Source organism: Diaphorina citri, unplaced genomic scaffold (genome assembly GCF_000475195.1).
Source record: "Diaphorina citri unplaced genomic scaffold, Diaci psyllid genome assembly version 1.1 scaffold199, whole genome shotgun sequence".
Taxonomy (NCBI): Eukaryota; Metazoa; Arthropoda; class Insecta; order Hemiptera; family Psyllidae; genus Diaphorina; species Diaphorina citri.
In genome coordinates, this window is record NW_007377636.1 from 239,287 (window position 1) to 258,439 (window position 19,153).

General features: G+C 37.3%; 1 long non-coding RNA gene across 1 annotated transcript; it reads left to right on the forward strand.

The window, feature by feature from the left end:
- The first annotated feature begins 9,551 nt into the window (after positions 1 to 9,551).
- Positions 9,552 to 16,997, forward strand: LOC113466022. Its single transcript, XR_003390565.1, has 3 exons — positions 9,552 to 9,645; positions 12,647 to 12,792; positions 16,893 to 16,997. It is a non-coding gene; the product is annotated as an uncharacterized LOC113466022 (long non-coding RNA).
- The last annotated feature ends 2,156 nt before the right edge of the window (positions 16,998 to 19,153 follow it).

The following is a 19,153-nucleotide window of genomic DNA, read 5'->3' on the forward strand; positions in this document are numbered from 1 at the left end:
TACGCACATCTGGTTGCATATATACATGGAATATTAGTGGAGATGCCTGGAACTCCAGAAAGATTAGTGGAGATGCCTGGGACACCAGAAAGATTGGTGGAGATGATTCACCAGAACCAATTACCTACCTTGCAGATTTATTTGAGATACCCAATTGGCATGATAGTTAAACCCTGAAATGAGGTTTTTTAAGGTACCTACTTTTTATTTTTAAGGAACTTTTTTTACTATTATACATGCATACCTTGTTTTCATAGCACGTACATATAGGTACCTATAGCACATACATGTAGGTACCTGAGTGCAGTCAAAAACCAGTAATTGGGGCTCACTTCAGTTCGGCCCTATTCAAAGCTGATGGCGTGGCGTGGGAGAGTGTGAGAGAGAGTTCCCTAAGGTACCTACTTTTTATTTTTAAGAAACTTTTTTTATTACTATACATATACATGCATACCTTGTTTTCATAGCACGTACATAGGTACCTATAGCACATACATATGTAGGTACCTAAGTCCAGTCAAAAACCAGTAATTGGGGCTCACTTCAGTTCGGCCCTATTCAAAGCTGATGGCGTGGGAGAGTGTGAGAGAGAGTTCCATTATTTTTCGCCTGCTCTTGGCTCCAGGCCCCTCTTTAATTAAAAAAATCTGGTGTGAACATCACACGACTTTCCTTATCCTATTGAATGATGCTTATTTGAGTGTTATTTTACCCTAACTTTTACAATCTAAATTTTTTACATACGAGTACCTAGATAAAGTCCAATATGGAAACAAAGATGAAAATGCTAATGCCCCTAGATAAACATACCTACGTACCTACCTATTACACATTCATGTATCAAGAAATCAAGATTCAATATTGGAGTTCCTAAAACCATTCTTTTTAAACACACAATAAACAAGGACACAATAAATATTTTCGGTGATATACACAGGAATAGGAGGAAAAAAGAGGCCTCTGTTTTTCCCGATGCCGCTGAAAAGAAAAAAGGTTTTACAAAATGCAACTCATTAGTATTTTGAAAACAATGTTGCCCTTGCCACAATGAAAACAGAGTACATGGACTATTCTCTAAACATATTTTACATTGACTATGGAATAGCTAGGTATGTAAATTTTTTACATACGAGTAGGTACGTAAGTACCTCCACCTATGTACTTTGATAAAGTCCAATTTGGTAACAAAGATGAAAATCTAATGCCCCTGAAATGAAAAATCTAATGACCCTAGATAAACATACCTACGTACCTATTACACATTCATGTATCAAGATTCAATATTTATCATAGTTATAGGGTACAACTAAAGCCACGTCTTGTTAAAAACCTGGATGAGTTAAGTAAAGTAAAGTAAAGTCTAGAGTGGCTTGGAACATCTTTAAACTTTAAAGATAAGGTGGTCATGGTCACCTCATGAATTGTAGAAATCTAGACAAAGTCTATACTCATCCATAAGGTTAGTGGTTAGTATCGATCTTCTATTCCGTCCATTATTAGTAGGAGGGACAGAAAAATATAATATGGACAGAAGAAAATTTTCCGAGCAGGGAAAATGAATGCCCTTTGAACAGAATATCATAGTGTTGTTGTTGTTATCTAATGCTTGAGATTGACTATTATGTCATTTTTCTCCTTGCGTCCCAATATTTGGATACTATGTTGTCGTTTATAGGGTACAACTAAAGCTACGTCTTGTTAAAAACCTGGACAAGTTGAGCAAAGTCTGGCGTGACTTGAAACATCTTGAAGACTTAAAGGATAAGGTGGACACCTCATGAATTGTAGAAATCTAGACAAAGTCTATACTCATCCATAAGGTTAGTGGTTAGTATCGATCTTCTATTCCGTCCATTATTATGATTCAATCATTGGCATTCCCAGACATCTGAATTGCTGACAGATAGGCCATCTTCAATATTGGAGTTCCTAAAACCATTCTTTTTAAACACACAATAAACAAGGAACCAATAGACAATCTCAATAATAATAAGCTCGAATAGGACTAAAAAATGTCTTTACCCCAGCAGTAGGTTACTACTCTTGATGTCACATTCTCAAACAATGCTGAGGATAAAATTCTACGCCTCGGCTGAACTTGAACCCACGCCTTCTTGATTACCGGCCATCAAAACATATTAAGGTATATTTTGTCAATAGATATTACAAATTTTGTCTCTTATTAACTGAGAACTAGGTTTACACTACACTATGTGGTACCTAATTGAAGCCTTCCTCCATTATATTCTGCCTTGAGCCTCTTCCTCTTTCATGTTGATTTGGTCCTCCAATAGACAACCTCAATAATAATAATAATAATAAGCTCGAATAGGACTAAAAATGTCTTTACGCCAGCAGTAGGCTACTACTCTTGCTGTCACATTCTCAAACAATGCTGAGGATAAAATTCTACGCCTCGGCTGAACTTGAACCCACGCCTTCTTGATTACCAGGTGAATGTAAACCACTACACCATCGAGGCAGATTTACACTGAAATGTTATTTATTTATTTACACGCTAAGCAGCAAGGCCATGATGTGTGATACTGAAATGTAAACTTGTAAACCAAAACTGTATGAAAGAAAGTAAAAATATTGTAAACTCATGTGCCGAGTTGTAGAAATAAATATTTATACATAAATTCTCACTCTTATATGGTTATAGGGTACAACTAGAGCCACGTCTTGTTAAAACCTGGATAAGTTGAGCAAAGTCTGGCGTGACTTGAAACATCTTGAAGACTTAAAGGATAAGGTGGACACCTTATGAATTGTAGAAATCTAGACAAAGTCTATACTCAAAGTTAATGGTTAGTATCGATCTTCTATTCCGTCCATTATTATGATTCAATCATTGGCATTCCCAGACATCTGAATTGCTGACAGATACATAGGCCATCAAAACATATTAAGGTATATTTTGTCAATAGATATTACAAATTTTGTCTCTTATTAATTGAGAACTGGGTGTACACTACACTATGTGGTACCTAATTGAAGCCTTCTGCCTTGAACCTCTTCCTCTGTGATGTTGATTTGGTCCAGAATGTCCAGATATCATTCCTCTCTAGATCTTTTTATTTCTATGTATCTTGGGCGACTCCGTTTTTTTTTTTTTTTTTTTTTTTTTTTTTTTTTTTTTTTTTGGGGTCGCTTTTTTTTTATCAAATCAAGAATAATAATAAACTGAATATTAAACAAATTAGGTAGGTACCTACATAGGTATTCTTTAACCACGATCGAATAAACTACGGGCTAAAAAATTCCCGGAGGGACGGGCCCAGCTTGTTTATTTGTAGATAAGTAGAGAAAGAAAAAAAATCGGAGAAACACACTTAATTATTGTTGTAAGTGAGAAACATGAGAACGATAAATTAATAATATTTGAAATTTTTCACATTTTACGCTCAAGGGCCCTGTAGACGATCAACGATCAAGTATGCTTGTCAAGCAACCGAGCTTGTCAATCATTTTGACCATGTGATTGTCAAGCCAATTTCACGCCTGTGATTGTCAAGCCAATTTCACGCCTGTGGTTGTCAAGCCAATTTCACAAGCTTGAAGTGGTTGCGATCAATTTTGATTTGAATAGCTAGAGGGCAAAGCTTGACAAGCACTATTGCAAGTGTACGGACTACGGGCCACTTTACGACCCTTGTGGAGAGCCGAAATTTGTCCTCTAACTTACCCTTTTTTCCATTTCATTCTTAGCTCCTATGTTGTATTTCAAACATTTTACATATGTAGATTTTTTTTTATTTATTTATTTATTTTTTTTTAAGAGGTCTCGAAATGGAAGAGAGACGAAGATAGGATTGGAGAAAGCCAGCCGTTCCCAGAACTAACCTTATCCCATCAGGATAAAATCCGCTCCGGGCGGGAATCGAACCCGCGACCTAGCGATTACAAGGCAGACATGCTACCAACCAAGCTAACTAGGCTGGCGAACATTTCCGTAAAAACACAATACTCACCATATTGAAAGCACGCCACGTGCAAATCTGCGTCAAACATATCAAACGCCTTGTACAAGTCATAGCGTATCCTATTGAACAGATCAGTAAACTCGGCGTCCAATGTGGTCTCGATATTCCACCAATCAGACAGTGTGCTCCGTTTCTTATCGATGTGGAACTGCTTGAGTTTGTACTTCAAGTTGAGTGGTAACTCCAGGAACAGCTTGTTCACGCTGATCTCGATGTCTTTGTACCTGGAAGCCAAAGTGAGAATGGGAATGTGAGAGAGAGATTGTAAAAAGAAAAAAATGATGCAGTAAACCACACGCCAGCGACGTCAATATTACGTCAATAAACTTTGTCTCCCTAAATGGTCTTACGATAGATCGTTGCGAGTTTACGCGATATTTGAGCAAAATTTCAGGTCTAAACGAGTGAAATTCGAGTAAAAATAGAGTACACACACACACACACACACACACACAAATATCTATTGAAGGACCTGGTTGCAAGACCAAGTAGACAGACATATTGTAAAGAGTAGCTATACCGGGATTCACACTCCATTTCGCGACAAGCTACCCACCTCCTCACTCAACAGTACGCAACTACCCAGATAGTCCCACATCCGGACACATACCACGTGCAACATTCAACTAATTGGCGCCTCTGACTAATAAAGAGCAACCTTCCAGCCTTGGAAGGTCGCCTGCTTTGTACGCTCGCCCGTCTTGTAATCGCTAGGTTGCGGGTTTGCAACAGTGGTCAGCTTTATAGTTTATCAACAGATTAAGTTCGTTCTCAGAACGGCTGGCTTTCGGGACGAGGAGACTTCTGTTGTTATAGTTAGGCTTGCCAAACGTCCCGAATTGGCCGGGACAGTCCCGAATTTCAGGGGGTGTCCCGGCGTCCCGTTCAGTTTTTCATTTTGGGGCGTTTTGTCCCGAATTTTCGTTTTTGTCCCAGAAAAAATTCGGGACGCGTTTTAACTTTAAAATTAGGTACCTCTATAAATCAGAATTTGTTCTTAACTTGTTTAAATTTGTCATGCTTTCATATCAGTTCGCTCTTCCACTTTGCTAAACCTTTATAAACGAGAAAATGTTGTATTAAACCGCCTTAAACGAAAAAATGAGCTGGTCCCTAATTTTAGTTTCTCTTCGTAATTTTTCTAGATCATTCTGAGATTTTCTAAAAATTAAAAACAGATACCGAAACACATGCCTCTGAGTCCTGATGTTGGGTTCTTGCGACTAACCTCTCCGTTCAGTTAGTCTCCACACTTGACGTTGCTCAACTTCAGTGTTCTATTGACAAACTAATTTATTTCAACGTCTCACAAAGCCGCAAACTTCTGTAGGATTGAAACGCCCATTACTTCAGTTCCCCCTCGGTACAATACATGGGAGCCCAAAACCTCCTACATGCAAAAAATATTCTATGCAAAAAAATTAAGCCCCCATCATCCCTGTACCCCCGCTCCACGGTAGGAATTTTATTCATTGTTCCCCTTTTGGGAAATCATTTTTTGAAAATCTAATAATTAAAAAAAGGTTGGTATGAGCCCGAATATCTCGCTCAACAGAACAAAAAAAACCTTCCCTTTCCTCCTCCGCCCCTATCCCTACCTGTCAATATAGAAAGTTTTATTTTTTTTAGTGCAGTTTGCTAAACTCACTCCCCAATCCCAAAGTCCTATGGTTTGGATTTCCGATAAAGAATACAAAATTGCACATATGCAAAACTCTTTTTCATAATTTTTCAGTGGGGCTATTGTACCCATATGCTTCATGCTGGGGGAAAAGTTTTACTCGCAGGAAAAAATATTTGGCCAGTGACCACATTCTTTTGGGAACTTTGACATCCTTTCTTCAAAATAGGTAAACACTTGATCAGTAATGTTGGTAGGCAATTATATGGCGCCGTTAAACTATGCAATACGCACATCTGGTTGCATATATACATGGAATATTAGTGGAGATGCCTGGAACTCCAGAAAGATTAGTGGAGATGCCTGGGACACCAGAAAGATTGGTGGAGATGATTCACCAGAACCAATTACCTACCTTGCAGATTTATTTGAGATACCTACCCAATTGGCATGATAGTTAAACCCTGAAATGAGGCTTTTTAAGGTACCTACTTTTTATTTTTAAGGAACTTTTTTTATTACTATACATGCATACCTACCTTGTTTTCATAGCACGTACATAGGTACCTATAGCACATACATATGTAGGTACCTGAGTCCAGTCAAAAACCAGTAATTGGGGCTCACTTCAGTTCGGCCCTATTCAAAGCTGATGGCGTGGCGTGGGAGAGTGTGAGAGAGAGTTCCATTATTTTTCGCCTGCTCTTGGCTCCAGGCCCCTCTTTAATTAAAAAACGCTCGAACAAGAACTAATAACGAGGAGAACAATGGAAGAACTCTTCAGAAAATGCCCATTCTACGTATTAAAGTTGTAAAAATCGAACAAGAACTAATAACGAGGAGAACAATGGAAGAACTCTTCAGAAAATGCCCATTCTACGTATTAAAGTTGTAAAAAAACTCACAATGAAGCTCGGACTTTTCCAACAACAATGCAATTTTCTGCATTATTGCAAAAGTCAATGCACCGCTTTATTTGCATTCTTCTGCAGGCCCCTTTTTCTTCTCGCTGTAAAACTTGAAAATAACGTTGGCAAAAAATCTCTCCCTCCCCCGATTCTTTTGTTTGTTTGCTAATCCTTCATTTAGACTTTGAACATTAAGTACAGTAGTGGATATTTTATAAGCGGACTCGAAAGTAATTAGTCAATGCAATTCATGTGAAAGCTATACGAGCATTATATACTGTTTGTGAGGCTGTTGCAGAATTATTATCCCACGTGAATTTAATGCTGAAAAGTACACTTTTTCTTGCATACACCTCAATGGCAACCTCGCATATTATGCCTGGATTCAGGAAATTTAAGGTATCTTAAAACGTCCGAACAGGTAGTAAAGTATAACAAAATAATAATAACCAACGAAAAGGACTAAATAGCAAGGAAATAACACATTTTCGAGTACTGTTTGTGAGGCTGTTGCAGAATTATTATCCCATGTGAATTTAATGCTGAAAAGTACACTTTTTCTTCCATACACCTCAATGGCATCCTCGTATATTATGCCTGGATTCAGGAAATTTAAGGTGTTTTAAAACGTCCGAACAGGTAGTAAAGTATAACAAAATAATAATAACCAACGAAAAGGACTAAATAGCAAGGAAATAACACATTTTCGAACCTCGCATATTATGCCTGGATTCAGGAAATTTAAGGTGTCTTAAAACGTCCGAACAGGTAGTAAAGTATAACGAAATAATAATAACCAACGAAAAGGACTAAATAGCAAGGAAATAACACATTTTCGACTTATCCCCATTTGAACGCAGAAAAAGATAAAAGAACGATTTCTAGTGCCCGTGGAAAATAATTCATATCAGACATGCAAAACCTTACTTAACCTGTGCAAAGACACAGCATACTAATAGGTATTAGGGATGGAACTTTACAGGATTAATATGGTTCATAATAAGTAGATACTGCTAAAAGTTATGTACGAAATCTTCTGAATTACTTTTTTGATTTTGTTAGTTAAAAAATTTCAAATATCGCTAAAGATACGCTTCATGTTATTGGGATGTTACTCTACAGCTCAAAGCCTGCATTTCCCTTACCCTGCAACGATAAGACCTGTTTAATAGCAGTTACGAGTTAAATGAGTTTCCTCATTTCTCTCTTCGATTTATTTTTTGAGGACCTCTAATGGTAGGGATGGGATATTCGACTCTTTTTGAATATTCGAATACCACGATTCGATTCTTTTCAAATATTCGACTCAAAGGGAGGTTTTTCACTCTTTTCATTTGTACTTGTAGATGTGGTTAGGTTTAGGTAAGGTACCTAGTATGAATTCAGAAGAAATTGGCACTTTTTCAGTAAGGTCCGTTAAATTACAGTAAATGTAAATAATTACCCAATAGGTCCGTACATTACCCATTATCGTTTCACTTCAAGCCAGCCTAGATAGCTTGTTTGGTAGTGCGTCTGCCTTGTAAGCGCTTAGGCCGCGGGTTCGATCACAAAGACACAGCATACTAATAGGTATTAGGGATGGAACTTTACAGGATTAATATGGTTCATAATATGAGTAGATACTGTCAAAACTTCTGAAGTACGAAATCTTCTTTACAAAAGTGTGAACTGCAAACACAAGCACCCTGTATGTATTCAGATGTTCTGCAAAGAACATTAAGCTAACATTCTTATCTTAGACCGACTGGTGAGAACAGATGCCAAACTTCCCAACCTGATAAGATTAGTCATATTTTGCACGCTCTCCTTACCACACTTTGTCTATCCTTTACTCTTTTCAAACCTGGAACGGAACTCTTTAATACACGCAAATCCATTTTGCGTTTTTCTTTGCAATTCGCCAACTTTCTCCTTTGTACAAATGAAGATTGTTTCCCATTGGGGATGATAGATAAGAGAATTGAATTAAAAAGACGCAGCATAAAGGTGTATCCACACATGGTCGACCGGCCGTCGATCGATGTCGACTGACCCGTCCATACTGCCTCGATGATATAGACTTATCTCATCGATCGACGGCCGCTCGACCATGTTTGGACACACTTTAAGGGTCGTGGAAATATCTCGGTGTGCCATTTTAAGCCACCAAAAAGGTGTGGTTTGCTACAGGGCCATTGTAAATTCAAATTAAGCAATCGTGTGTATTGCTTTATTGTGAATTGTACAAACAGAAATAAAATAGAAAAGCTCGTACAGAATTTAGATTAACATAAAAATGGCACATTAATTTCTAGAAATAAAATGTAATTCTAGCTTTTTCCAGTGGAAACATTATTTGATTTTTCCCAAAACATAACATGCGAGCGTCGGATTGACTTCATTGCCAAATTATGTTAATTTAGGAAAAAAAATCGTGAACAAATTGTCTCCAATTAAAAAGGTACGTGAAATGCAGTTTCAAATTGGAGCGGTTTTATTGTAACTTGAAGAATCGGTGTTTTATCTGAATTTTTGCAAAAAAAAAAATCGTGAACAAATTGTATCCAATTAAAAAGGTACGTGAAATGCAGTTTCAAATTGGAGCGGTTTTATTGTAACTTGAAGAATCGGTGTTTTATCTGAATTTTTGCAATAGGAGATTGCAACTTTTAATGGCTGTTCAAATAAAACTATAACTTTTTATTTTTATTTAGAAACTATAACTTTTAAATCTATATATATTTTAATTGGAACATTTGGCAATTTTCCTCCATCTTAGGATTCTTAGGCCGGGAATCACCAAGTGAAATTAGCTCGAAGGATTGTGATTAACCCTGGACAAAGCTAATCTTTGGTAAGTAAATCCTGATTTGGAAGTCATTCAAATAAAACTATAACTTTTAAATCTATATATATTTTAATTGGAACATTTGGCAATTTTCCTCCATCTTAGGATTCTTAGGCTGGGAATCACCAAGTGAAATTAGCTCGAAGGATTGTGATTAACCCTGGACAAAGCTAATCTTTGGTAAGTAAATCCTGATTTGGAAGTCACAATTTTCCACCATCTTAGGATTCTTAGGCCGGGAATCACCAAGTGAAATTAGTTCGAAGGATTGTGATTAACCCTGGACAAAGCTAATCTTTGGTAAGTAAATCCTGTTTTGGAAGTCTCTTTGTAAAAAAAAAAAAAACTTTTATCAAATTTTCTATAGCAAATGATACGCCTTCATAATCAGCTACCTTTCATACTTTTATCAAATTTTCTATAGCAAATGATACGCCTTCATAATCAGCTACCTTTCATAGGTATGCAACAAGCACCTGAACTAATAATAAAATTTACCTGTGCGAATTATTGCGGGAAGTATACCACAGAAATCGAAAAAAGGGGGTTGAGATGTTAAGTGCGTTGTCTCAACATTATCAGGGGCAGGTAGATGTAAGTCTGACCCTTCAATTTTTTATAGATACAGAAATCGAAAAAAAGGGGGGTCGAGATGTTAAGTGCGTTGTCTCAACATTATCAGGGGCAGGTAGATGTAAGTCTGACCCTTCAATTTTTTATAGATATGCAATGCATACCTGAGAAAATATTTATTGTACTTGGAGGAATCATTGCTGGAAGTATATTTTAGAAATTGAAAGGGGTAAAGGATTATGCTTATCCAACTTGCCTCAACAACAGAAGTAACTTGTCTCAATGTCCGTCCTTTACTCCCATTAACTCCCCCTATTTAAAATACTACCTTGTCCAGAATTTTCCAACAAAACGAACTGTAGACATGGGATTATTTCAATTTATTAATTTTTTTGCACAATGGTACAATAAATACCTAAGTACGGAAATGAAATTGGTAATGAAATTTTAGTTTCTCCTCGTAAATTTTCTAGATCATTCTGAGATTTTCTAAAAATTAATAACAGATACCGAAACACATGCCTCTGAGTCCTGATGTTGGGTTCAAAAACTTTTATCAAATTTTCTATAGCAAATGATACGCCTTCATAATCAGCTACCTTTCATAGGTATGTAACAAGCACCTGAACTATTAATAAAATTTACCTGTGCGAATTATTGCGGGAAGTATACCACAGAAATCGAAAAAAAGGGGGTTGAGATGTTAAGTGCGTTGTCTCAACATTATCAGGGGCAGGTAGATGTAAGTCTGACCCTTCAATTTTTTATAGATATGCAATGCATACCTGAGAATATATTTATTGTACTTGGAGGAATCACTGCTGGAAGTATATTTTAGAAATTGAAAGGGGTAAAGGATTATGCTTATCCAACTTGCCTCAACAACAGAAGTAACTTGTCTCAATGTGATTTCAGGGAGAATGTGGTAGTTAATTGTCTTATGTGGGCCTCATTTTGTCCAGTGCTCTTTAAAAACTTTGCCAGCACTATTTCTCTCTTGGAAAAGAGAGAGACTGGGAAATTGAAAATTCTTTCTCAGTTGGACAAAAACTTTCAATTTATATTTGAAGTGGTATTTTTCACTCATCCTCTTTCGCTTTTTGTCCATTTTAAATTGAAGTTGTACCTGCACAATCTGCACATAAAGGGTGAAGTGAACAATTTAAAGGAAAAATTTGAAATGTTCCGTTGGGAACTATAATACCTACTTATCCTATCGACACCTTGTTTTCTTCAACTGCACTCAGAAAGTCAGATAGTGCTAAATATGAGGAGTATAGTCTGGCCGAGTCAAGGATCTTTAACTGCTTACTGGTCTAGCGTCTTTAAGTGCTTACCGGACAAAATTACTTTACTGCCCGGATCTAGCATCCGAGCACTACCGATCTAGCATATTTTACTGCTTACAAAGAAAACTGAGAGAGAGAGGGAGACTGGGAAATTGAAAATTCTTTCTCAGTTGGACAAAAACTTTCAATTTATATTTGAAGTGGTATTTTTCCCTCACCCTCTTTCGCTTTTTGTCCATTTTAAATTGAAGTTGTACCTGCACAATCTGCACATAAAGGGTGAAGTGAACAATTTAAAGGAAAAATTTGAAATGTTCCGTTGGGAACTATAACAACTACTTATCCTATCGACACCTTATTTTCTTCAACTGCACTCAGAAAGTCAGATAGTGCTAAATATCAGGAGTAGTCTAGCCGAGTCAAGCGTCTTTAACTGCTTACTGGTCTAGCATCTTTAAGTGCTTACCGGACAAAATCACTTTACTGCCCGGATCTAGCATCCGAGCACTACCGATCTAGCATATTTTACTGCTTACAAAGAAAACTAAGCTTGCGTTTTTACTGCTTACTAATCGAGCATCTTTTACTGCTTTCAGAGTTTCATGTCTACTAGACATTGTCTAGCGATTTGACTCCAATAGCGGTTGAGCATACCTACTCGTATTTTTCTGATGGTGTCTGGTGTCGAAGACAATACTTCAGACGGTGAATTCCTTGAGATAATTTATTTTCACAATGTGGTAGTTAATTGTCTTATGTGGGCCTCATTTTGTCCAGTGCTCTTTAAAAACTTTGCTAGCACTATTTCTCTCTTGGAAAAGATAGAGAGAGACTGGGAAATTGAAAATTCTTTCTCAGTTGGACAAAAACTTTCAATTTATATTTGAAGTGGTATTTTTCCCTCATCCTCTTTCGCTTTTTGTCCATTTTAAATTGAAGTTGTACCTGCACAATCTGCACATAAAGGGTGATGTGAACAATTTAAAGGAAAAATTTGAAATGTTCGGTTGGGAACTACCTATAATACCTACTTATCCTATCGACACCTTATTTTCTTCAACTGCACTCAAAAAGTCAGATAGTGCTAAATATCAGGAGTAGTCTAGCCGAGTCAAGCGTCTTTAACTGCTTACTGGTCTAGCGTCTTTAGGTGCTTACCGGACAAAATTACTTTACTGCCCGGATCTAGCATCCGAGCACTACCGATCTAGCATATTTTACTGCTTACAAAGAAAACTATAAGCTTGCGTTTTTACTGCTTACTAATCGAGCATCTTTTACTGCTTTCAGAGTTTCATGTCTACCAGACATTGTCTAGCGATTTGACTCCATAGCTGTTGAGCATACCTACTCGTATTTTTCTGATGGTGTCTGGTGTCGAAGACAATACTTCAGACGGTGAATTCCTTGAGATAATTTATTTTTATTATTTGGGGCAGACAGGCGACCACCTCCTCGTATGTAGCCTCCTAGATCAGTGCACCCGGGATGACCTTATCAATGCAAATGAAACAGCAATATGTACAGCACAGTTGTGGGAGAACAAAATCTAATGGTGATGTTAAAGACGGACACGGAAAGTAAAGTAAGTATTTATTTTTGAACCACACGGTTGCCATTTTCCTCATTATGTGACAAAGGGACCGGGAAGGGCAATGAATAATGAGCCAGATAGGGGGGAGGGGGGGGGCTCTCTCATTATTTCCTATTTGTGCTTCTCAATTTCCAAAATGACAAGTGTGCCGAACAATAAACACGAGGCCTGCATCTGAATGTAACTTTTATTGCTTTGTATGAAAACCCTATCCCTCCCGCATATAAAACATACCTCAATACAGCCCAAAAGGTTACAATAAATATTTTCGGTGATATACACGGGAATAGGAGGAAAAAAGAGGCCTCTGTTTTTCCCGATGCCGCTGAAAAGAAAAAAGGTTTTACAAAATGCAACTCATTAGTATTTTGAAAACAATGTTGCCCTTGCCACAATGAACAACAGAGTACATGGACTATTCTCTAAACATATTTTACATTGACTATGGAATAGCTAGGTATGTACATTTTTTACATACGAGTAGGTACATAAAAGGTACGTAAGTACCTTCTCCTATGTTCCTTGATAAAGTCCAATTTGGAAACAAAGATGAAAATTCTAATGCCCCTGAAATGAAAAATCTAATGACCCTAGATAAACATACCTACGTACCTATTACACATTCATGTATCAAGAAATCAAGATTCAATATTGGAGTTCCTAAAACCATTCTTTTTAAACACACAATAAACAAGGAATCAATAGACAATCTCAATAATAATAATAATAAACTATAGGACTAAAAAATGTCTTTACCCCAGCAGTAGGCTACTACTCTTGATGTCACATTCTCAAACAATGCTGAGGATAAAATTCTACGCCTCGGCTGAACTTGAACCCACGCCTTCTTGATTACCAGGTGAATGTCAACCACTACACCATCGAGGCAGATTTACACTGAAATGTTATTTATCAAGCGTGCCGGGAGGCGCGCGAACGTCAAGAGTTCGAAGCGCCGCCCGGCCTATATTAACACGAAACAGAATTTCAGCGTTTTTCGGCATTTTATTTACACGCTAAGCAGCAAGGCCATGTGTGATACTGAAATGTAAACTTGTAAACCAAAACTGTATGAAAGGAAGTAAAAACTTTAAACTCATGTGCCGAGTTGTAGAAATAAAAATTTACACATAAGTTCTCACTCTTATTTCAATTCTCATTCCGACTCAAAGCCTGCACTTCCCTTTCCTCTCCAACGATAAGACCTCTAAAATAGCAGTTACGAGTTAAATGAGTTCCCTCATTTCTCTCTTTAACGATTTTTTGAGGACCTCTAATAGAGGTTTTTAAGTTTTTTACATCATCAATCATATACTTGTAGTCTTGTAGAGGGTTGTAATTGTAACTTGTAATGGTGGGAGACTTGAGCAAGTAGAAAACTTCAGATACCTGGGAGGATTAATAAAATCAAACGGAAGCTGCACAGAAGAAATCAGAAGCAGAATAATGGAGGTTTTTTACTCTTTTCATTTGTCGATGTGTTTAGGTTTAGGTAAGGTACCTACCTAGTATGAATTCAGAAGAAATTGGAGGTTTTTTACTCTTTTCATTTGTCGATGTGTTTAGGTTTAGGTAAGGTACCTACCTAGTATGAATTCAGAAGAAATTGGCACTTTTTCAGTAAGGTCCGTTAAACTTAACGGCCCTTTTTCAGTAAATGTAAATAATTACCCAATAGGTCCGTACACTACCCATTATCGTTTCACTTCAAGCCAGCCTAGATAGCTTGTTGGGTAGTGCGTCTGCCTTGTAAGCGCTTAGGCCGCGGGTTCGATCCCCGCCCGGGCGGATTTTATCCGGAACGGATAATGTTCGTTCTCGGATCAGCTTGCTTTCTCCTATCCTGTATTCCTTCTCTCTTCGATTTCATTAAGATAAGTTCCCTATGTCAAACCTCTTGAAAAAAAAAACTATGAAAAAATTGTAAACTTATGTGCCGAGTTGTAAAAATAAATGTTCATACATAAGTTCTCATTCCTATTTCAATTCTCAGTCCTATTGAAAACCTGCACACTCTACTCAGCTGGCTTTCTCCTATCCTGTATTCCTTCTCTCTTCGATTTCATTAAGATAAATTCCCTATGTCAAACCTCTAGAAAAAAAAACTATGGAAAAATTGTAAACTCATGTGCCGAGTTGTAAAAATAAATGTTCATACATAAGTTCTCATTCCTATTTCAATTCTCAGTCCTATTGAAAACCTGCACACTCTACCTATCATCATGACTTTAAAACATCATTTTAAAGCAGTTGCAATTGGGTAAAATGAGTCCTCATTTTGCTCTTATATTTATTTTTTGAAGGCCTCGTTAGAGGTTTTTATTATCCAATCGTTGAGATGAATTCAGAAGAAATAAATAGCAATATCTCAGTAAATAATTACTACTTACTCGTAGGTAGGTCCGTACACCAGACATTATTCAGTTCATTCCAAACTTCTCCACGAGTAGCGCAGTCTGGTGGACTTCCCTTCAACTATTTGCAAACTTCTCGTCACTGAACGAATATGGAGAACGAAGAAGAAATTAATGCCACAGCTGGTGATAAAAAATGACGAGTAAAAGGGTTCAGGTTCAATCCCCGGTCTTGGTGACATTAGTTTTTGACAATAGTGGCCATTTCTTTTGATGCAATATGTCTGCCTATGCCTTATTTATCGTATGACATTTTTTAAATCTCAGTAAATAATTACTACTTACTCGTAGGTAGGTCCGTACACTAGACATTATTCAGTTCATTCTAAACTTCTCCACGAGTAGCGCAGTCTGGTGGATTTCCCTTCAACTATTTGAAAACTTCTCGTCACTGAACGAATATGGAGAACGAAGAAGAAATTAATGCCACAGCTGGTGATAAAAAATGCCGAGTAGAAGGGTTCAGGTTCAATCCCCGGTCTTGGTGACATTATTTTTTGACAATAGTGGCAATTTCTTTTGATGCAATATGTCTGCCTATGCCTATTTTTTTTCTTGTAAACAAGAGGAAGTGGATTTTGAGATTCTTCTTCCTGAGCTATCGAAGTAATATTGGTGCTTGTCTGGTTGTTGTCGGTGTTGAGTTGTTGTTGGTGGTGGTTGTGTTGTTGTTGGTGGTGGTGGTTGTGTTGTTGTTGGTGGTTGTGTTGTTGTTGTTGGCGATGTTGTTGTAGCATCTTTAGCTGAGTGGTGATGGCAAAGAAAAACTGTAATTGTCGCTACTCGTTTAAACTAGCTACCGAAATCCAAGCACAAAGCAGGAAAAAAATCGACCTGGCTGGGAATGGAACTCCGGGACCGGTGTTCAACGTCCCTTCTTGCTCGTGCTTGAATTTTCATTTTCAAGAGGTTTTCTTTCAAAGATGAATCAGCTGTCTTGCAGCATTCCGGTGTTCAAGCCCATGTCCATGTCCTCTTTTAAAAAAAAAATCCAGTCGTCCCTTCTTGCTCGTGCTTGAATTTTCATTTTCAAGAGGTTTTCTTTCAAAGATGAATCAGCTGTCTTGCAGCATGTGGACTTGAAAAGATGTAACATCAGGCTTTGTAATTGAAACAAATAGATGAGAATTATACCTAATATTTATAACTGGTTCAATAAGTTCAATAGGGGGGTATTTCACCCACACATCTTCTGTCCGGTTTATATTGAAAACTAGTTCGATAACATTTTGATGACCTTTTACTTCAAAAGTTTCAGGTGGTGCAACAAACATAATTATATGTACCTATTCAACTTTAAATCAAGATTCAATATTGGAGTTCCTAAAACCATTCTTTTTAAACACACAATAAACAAGGAATCAATAGACAATCTCAATAATAATAATAATAAACTATAGGACTAAAAAATGTCTTTACCCCAGCAGTAGGCTACTACTCTTGATGTCACATTCTCAAACAATGCTGAGGATAAAATTCTACGCCTCGGCTGAACTTGAACCCACGCCTTCTTGATTACCGTAACATCAGGCTTTGTAATTGAAACAAATAGATGAGGATTATAATATTTATAACTGGTTCAATAAGTTCAATAGGGGGGTATTCCACCCACATCTTCTGTCCGGTTTATATTGAGAACTAGTTCGATAACATTTTGATGACCTTTTACTTCAAAAGTTTCAGGTGGTGCAACAAACATAATTATATGTACCTACCTATTCAACTTTAGAAGAATTTGCAATGGAAGGCAATACAGTAAATTGAAGACTAACAGAAAATGGGATCAAGACTGGAAAGCTGCTTACTTACTTTCCGAGTCCTCTTCTCTCTCATCATATTTGGTACCTTCAGTACCTTGCAACGGAGAGGGTTTTCTTCTGCTTGTAGCAAGAGAGTTGCTTATGTGACCGAATAAGATATCAACCAGGACCAATAGTATGGTGCTATGGTGTCTTCATAAATTAATTTATAAAATTATATTATGTACCTTGAAGCGTAAGGTACGCAACATCTCAACATTGATATAGAGTAGATCAGAAAAACCATGAAGAAATATTGGTTTGCTTAAGTTTATATCACACATACATATCATTAACTTATTATATTATACATACAGATTTACACCATTTGATGACATACTTACCTACTCACCAAGATCAAGAAGCAAAAGGGGCAAATCAATTGATATTTTTTCAATTTTCCATTCATCTCATATTTTATTGTCTTTTTTGCAAGCAAACTGGTTTTACGAAACTTTTGCAAGACATTTGTAAGAAAACCAGTTTTCCAATTTTCTTCTATTGTAATTTTCGTTCGACCATTGGGAAATTTGTTCATCCTTTTCTGTTGTTGCCATTATTTTCTCCAGCCCCCTTCCCCAAACTCTCCGTCCCTTTGCTCTTTCTATACGGCCTCTCCCCCCTTCCTTCTGTCCTATATGTCCAGTCCGAGGATAAAATTTTGAATTAATTACCCACTGCCAGCATATGGAACGGAAAGTCCGGGAGAGAGAGAGAGAGAGGGTTTGGAAATACGGCAACTTGTAAGAGATGGGAATATGTATGGGGAGGAGAGAGGGAGGTAGGAAGGAGGTTTTTTTTATATAATGTAAAAAACTCGAATTTGCATAGTGAGTAATTTTTCCAGCAGAATGAAAAAAAGAAAGCTCTGGAAAGCACAATTTCCCATTTTTTTTTCCGTCGAACTGTTTTTGCTGCATGAAAACCTCTGGAACTGCCATTGTGCTGATTCAGCACCTAGTCGTATTTTACAGAAATATCTTCAGGCTAGGCCGTACCGAGTGAAAATAGACATTCATTCTGTGCAAACGTTCTTCCAGCCTTCTTGTTTTAATCGCAAAAAATCCAGCGTCTCCGTGAAGTTTTGTCAACTTACTTTTGCAAGAGTAGAATTTAGACTGATTTTCTGAGTCTGAATGTAAGTCTGATTATGTTATGATTCCTATGTTGCTGGCCCTGTCTCAGCAGTCAAAAGCTACAGTGCTCCGTCGAACTGTTTTTGCTGCATGAAAACCTCTGGAACTGCCTTTTGCTGATTCAGCACCTAGTCGTATTTTACAGAACTATCTTCAGGCTAGGCCGTACCGAGTGAAAATAGACATTTATTCTGTGCAAGCGTTCTTGCAGCCTTCTTGTTTTTGATTGCAAAAATCCAGCGTCTCCGTGAAGTTATGTCAACTTACTTTTGCAAGAGTAGAATTTAGACTGATTTTATGAGTTTGAATGAAAGTCTGATTATGGTATGATTCCTATCTTGCTGGCCCTGTCTCAGCAGTCAAAAGCTACAGTGCTCATTGGGACTTGTAAGCGAGCGAGTAAAAAATGAACACATTAAATAAAATCTCCGAAAACAAAAGTTATAAAAGAGGATCACTGATTATGTGATAATGATACCTACCTACAAACGTGAAGGCCCGGTTTCTTTTTTCATGGTTTACTTTTAGACAATATCATTATTTTTGGAGACATTGAAAGAAATGGCCTGTTTCATACATATCAGTGGCATAGTTGTGCTCCGTCCTCCATGGTGACGGTGTGAGTTGGTTTCTGAGACGTCCATTGAGGGATTACACCAACAGGATCTAAAGTCTTCGATGAGTAGAGTGTATGCTCACCGCAAATACTAGGTTAATGTCTTTGGCTTTACTATTCCGTCCTCCATGGTGACGGTGTGAGTTGGTTTCTGAGACGTCCATGGAGGGATTACACCAACAGGATCTAAAGTCTTCGATGAGTAGAGTGTATGCTCACCGCAAATACTAGGTTAATGTCTTTGGCTTTACTAGCACATTCTCAGATTTAACCTCCTCTTGCGATACGATACGATAAACTTTGTACAATCAAGCAATACCTTGTAACATCATGACGTATTGTATTGTAATGTAGGTTTCATTGACTAACTTAGGTCTTCAATATAAC